We start from the raw sequence: 5,288 nt of genomic DNA on the forward strand, positions 1-5,288 counted from the left end.
ACCTCTCCAAGAAAGGTTGAATCCCCAGGTAGGGATTTTTCCCCTGAAGTTAGGGAGGGAATAAAACCCCTCAACTAAGTGCCAGGCGGGTAATTAATCCCTTTAACTACAAACAATCATGCTTAAACTACATAATCTTTTCTCCCTGGAATGGAGATAAGAAACGCCCTAACCTTTGTAATAGAGATTGATAGGATTGAATCAACTGGTATAAATACAGTTGTAACAAGACAGAAACACTCAGAACTCAGAACACAGAACTAAGGACACAGGGCTTGGAAGACAGGACCAAGAGAGACAGAGCCTAGGCACAGAACCTACACAGAACGTTCTCTAGAGACAGAAGAACTTCGCTGGAGAGAGCATGCCGGAGGATCCTGGAGAGGGACTGGCCTCGGAGCCTAGAGACAGAGCCTAGCGGGAGAACATGGCAAGGGATCCTGGACTGAACCTGACTACAGAAATTGGCAAGAGAACCTGAACCTGGCTGGAGAACCTAGCGAGGGAACATGGCTACAGAACCTCGCTGGAGATCCGAAGCAGAACCTCTCTGGAGATCCAGACCAGAACTTGGCTGGAGATCCGGGCTAGAGATCCTGGCTAGGCTGCTGATCAACTGAACCCTGTCTCCGTGTCATTCCTTCTTCGCCGACTCCGTCTACGCCTTTGGGAACCCCTGGACCTGCTGGGGTTGGACCCCGGCACATAAAAGTAAGATAATTAGATTCTACTTCAGAAAGATCATTTTTTAGGGTGGTGAAGGCCTGGGGTTGGGGGTGGGACAGGCTAGAAGGGATCAATATGGAGGGGGAAGAAGACATATGTAATACTTTCAACAATAAAGATTAAATTTTTAAAAAAAGATCACTTTTTGCTCTAAGGACCTGATTGAAAGAGATCAAAACCAGAAGCAGGGAGATATGACTATTCCAAATGAGAAATGTTAAGGTTGAATTAAAGCACAAGCTTTAGGGATAGAGATGAGACCCACTTGAGAAATGCTAGGGAGAAAATCAGCAAGATTTTGGTGACGAACTAGATGTGAAGTTTGAAGGAGAGAAGTCAAGGATGATGCCAAGGGTTAAGGTTATGATCACTAGGTACCTTCACTAAATTAAGGAGTACATAAGAGAACAGGTTTAGGGTAAATAATAACTCCATTTGATACTTGTTTGCTTGGGAGTACTTGTGGATATCCAAGTGAAGCTGTTCAGTAGATAACGCAAGACTGGAATTTAGCGGGGGGGGGGGGGGGGGAATCGGGGTTAAAGATAGAGATTTGGAAGTGTCAGCTCAGAGTAGATAGATGAAACCATGGACAGAGATGAGCTCACGAAGGAAACTTAAGATGTAGATTGGGAAAAAGGCAAAGGAAGTAAGCAGAGGGGAAACACACAACTCCTTGGACAGGTAGAAGAGCAGGTCAGTATAAAGAGTATTAAGATGTGGTCAGAATTAGGAGAATATGACCTTAAAAGGATGGCGTCACAGGAGCCAACATCAAAGAGTGGTTCACGTGTGAGGGAGCAGCCACTTGAACTTATCACACATTTTTAGATAATTAGATTTTCCTACCAGACCTGAGCTCTGGGAGGGCATTGGTACATCTTACCATCATAGTCCCAGCGCCAGGTACACAGCAGATACTTAATAAGTACTTTGTTAAATAAATAAAATTTCAGCCATTGTTTCTTTAAATATTTCATTCTCAATTTGCCTCTCATCACCTTCTGGAATTCCAATTACACATGTTAGGCTGCTATTGTCCCATAGCTCACTATTCATTTTGGTATTGCAGTCTTCAGATTCACTAATCTTTTCTTCTTGCCATGTCTAATCTGCTATTAATCTCAGCCTCATTCAGTTCACTTTTCCACTGTAGAGGTTTGACTTGAGTCTTTTTAGATCTCTTCCACTTCTCTCCTTGTCACGCTCATGCTTTCCTCTAACTCTTTGAACATATTGTATGTATTTGTAATAGTTGTTTTTTTTAATGTCTTTGTTTACTAGTTTCATCATCTATGTCATTTCTGAGTCTGTTTCTGTAGATTTTCTTCTCATTTTGGATCTTATGTTCCTGCTTCTTTGAATGTCTGGCAATTCATTTTTAAATTTTATTTTTCAATTACAGTCTGAGTTCAATATTATTTTGTATTAGTTACAGTGGTAACTTAATTTACTGTCAACATTGTAAGTTTAACAGTTTGGGGGTACTGGATATGTTTGTAATGCTTTCAATATTTGGGAGTTTTGCAATAGGATGCAATTAAATTACTTGGGAACAGTTTGATGTTTTTGAGGCTTGCTCTTAAACGTTTGGTGGGGGCAGAACAGCCTTTAATCTAGAGCTAATTTGACCCTGCTATTGAGGCAATACTCTTCTGAAGGCTCTCCACAGTTCCATATGTGTTAGGAAGTCTTTCTGCTCTGGCTAGTAAGCATATAAAAGATTCCCAGCCCTTTGTGTGCTCCAAGGATTGCTCCACCGAATCCTTTCCAGTGGCTTCTTCTGTCTTGATAGTCTCCTCAAACTCATGCACTGATTACTATTCAGCTCAAGAGTTAAGGGGACCCTGTGTGGATATTGGAGCTCTCTCATTGCAGCTTTCTTCTCTCCAGTGCTCTGCCCAAGAAGTCTAGCTGCCTAGGCATCTCTGTACTCTGAACTCTGTCTCAACTCAGGGGGATCACCTAACTCTGCAGTGGCCTAGAAACTCACCAGAGAGTAAACTAGAGCATTCATCACGCTCATCTTGTTGGGCCCCCCACAACCCCGTTTTCTACAGAGATTGCTATCCTGCACTGCCTGTTTTTCAATGTCTGAACATTAGTTTCACAGATTTTTGACCAGTTGTTGAGTTGTTTAAGGAGGAGGGTGGTAAATGTGGTCCCTGTTACTCCATCATAATCTTAAGTGGAAATTCAGTGCTTCAATTTGAGACTCTTAAATTTAATTACAAGGTACGCCCACGGAAATTCAGCTAATACCTGTGTTGGCCCATAGTGGGCGTTTGAGCTTCCCCCATTGTCCCTATAGCTGCTATTCTTTCATCCCTATTAGCACATTTGCCTTTTGAAAAATGAAATGACATAGTCACTTCAGCAGCTTGTATACTAAGATTGGAACGATACAGAGAAGATTGGGATGGCCCCTGTGCAAGGGTGACATGCATATGCCTGAAACGTTCTACATTTTGTGCAGTTCCTCGCTGGGCTCCTCACACCCTTGATTAGCTGGGAAGAAATATGAGTCAAAGCACAATGCATGGCACGCAATAGCAAAATCGTGACTTTTCACTATAAAAATATTCATGTAAGGCAATCTCTGAAATGAAAATGAAGCTGTTATAACTGGGGTATTGTGCTAATACATTAACTTGCATTTCCTTCTTAAGCCTTAAAAGTTCTGAAATTGACACTTTTTTTTAAGGGAATGATGTGACAAGAGTGGGACTACATATATCAGCACTAAGAAGCAAAAAAACCCTTTTTTTTTTTTTTACACTTTCTACAATTCAAATGTGGAATTAAATGGAAACACTTTGTGAAGTGAAAATGATTTGTTTAAGTACTCCCCAAATTAAAGTGGAATATGGCGTAGGGTAAGGGTGCCACCTGCTAAGCCAGTGTCAGTGGCTTATTCCTACAGCGTGTGGAGGGAGCATTTCCCCACTTATTGCCCCAATTCTACATCTATTTCTCACTTTGGAAGAATGAGTCTGGAATGCTTACGTCCTGGAAGAAGTTGCATCACTTAAGCAACTTTGCTAACAGTCCCCAGATTCCTAGGGCTTCTTACTAGCACGATAGATAAGGCCTGGGATAATGGGGATATTTCTTTTTAGATTTGATGGAAAAGATCAATGGGTCTGCCTATTTGGACTCACCATCAAGACAAAGTGAAGACACAAAATCCGTTTTCTGCTTTTTCTGGGATATAATTTGTTCATACTTGTACATTTTCTTCTAGATGAGATATTCAAGTCACAGTGTGTTTCTCATGTACACTGGCCTCCTGCCATCCATACATTTCCAGACTCCACCTTCTCCCTTCAGACAACTGAATGGGAAAGAAAGGGATCTCTAAGATCCCTTTAAGGAAATGAATGTGGTTGTTTTAAACTTTACGGCATACACTGCCCCAACAGGAAAATAAAGCAGTGATCATTGTAAAACACGAGTTGGTAAAGTTAATTTATTGGACAGAAATTTAGTTTGATTTTATGGATGAAGAAGTGCTGACATTCTGACCACAGACCTTCTGGGGTGCAGAAGGGGATGTGACATAGGGGTGGGAGGGCCGAGTGTAATTTATTTCTCCCTGCTTTTATTTGTACTAACGGTTTCAGGGCAGAATGTTTTAAGGTTGGCTGTAATTGCTAGGCCAAGAGATTGGAGTTGACAGAAGGTTGCAACATTCAGTGCGCAGGAAAAATGGGACAAATGAAAGTCAAACTAAGTTTCTCCTCCTGGAGCTCTGAGAACAGCTTGTTCACTAATTGCACGGGTGAAGTCATTTTTGTTGTACGGATATTAAAGACGACACGAGAACCTTCCGGTCCCATCTTGCTGGGCTGTACGAGGGCTGGTGACAGGTATTTCAGAACTGCCTGTTCTGTCCCTAAAGGTTTCTCTGTCTGCCGAATGCTCTCAGGCTGTCTGTATACATAAACTGAAGCAAAGCAGACCCTCTGTGCGGCAGGCGTGCCTCGGGCTGTAATTCTCCCCTGTGGATTTCGTAGTCATCATTTAACTGTGGGGAAGGGTGGGGGGGAAGTGTTGCTCACGTACACTTCCAAGACAGTGAATAAAAGTTTGCTCTTATTTATTTTTTTAAAAGAGAGATCACTTTTATTTAAAACAAACTTACTTGCTTCCAAATGAAAGGGCCTTGCAAAGACATAGTACTAGTAAAATACATAATGACTCAGATCCTTCCCGAAGTTTATCTTCATTGTACAATCAGTTCCATTGGCTGGGGAATGCTTGGGGCTCTTTCACATTCTGCTAAACACCATCACACACCAGATCTGTAGAATCATAGGGGGTTGTTGATGTGAAGTAAAAAGGCTCTGCAACATTCAGGCAAATGAAGCTAACGGTCAAAATTAGGGTCAAATGTGACCATTTCCACTAGCCCATAAGAAAAAGGAAACCCTGCAGGTGAATACAGGAATGTCCTTGACAGCAAAATGATCCTTCAAGGACTCTGGGTTTTGAGAATTTGTGATTGTTAATCGATGTTCTAAAAGGAATATTGACTCCAAGTTCTTTGCAGGAGAGGAGTA

At 41.8% G+C, this 5,288-nt stretch overlaps 1 non-coding gene across 1 annotated transcript; it reads left to right on the forward strand.

The window, feature by feature from the left end:
* The first annotated feature begins 3,092 nt into the window (after nucleotides 1–3,092).
* Nucleotides 3,093–3,197, forward strand: LOC132228927 (U6 spliceosomal RNA). Its single transcript, XR_009451530.1, has one exon. It is a non-coding gene; the product is annotated as a U6 spliceosomal RNA (small nuclear RNA).
* Nucleotides 3,198–5,288: the final 2,091 nt, after the last annotated feature.

Source organism: Myotis daubentonii, chromosome 2 (assembly GCF_963259705.1).
Source record: "Myotis daubentonii chromosome 2, mMyoDau2.1, whole genome shotgun sequence".
NCBI lineage: Eukaryota > Metazoa > Chordata > Mammalia > Chiroptera > Vespertilionidae > Myotis > Myotis daubentonii.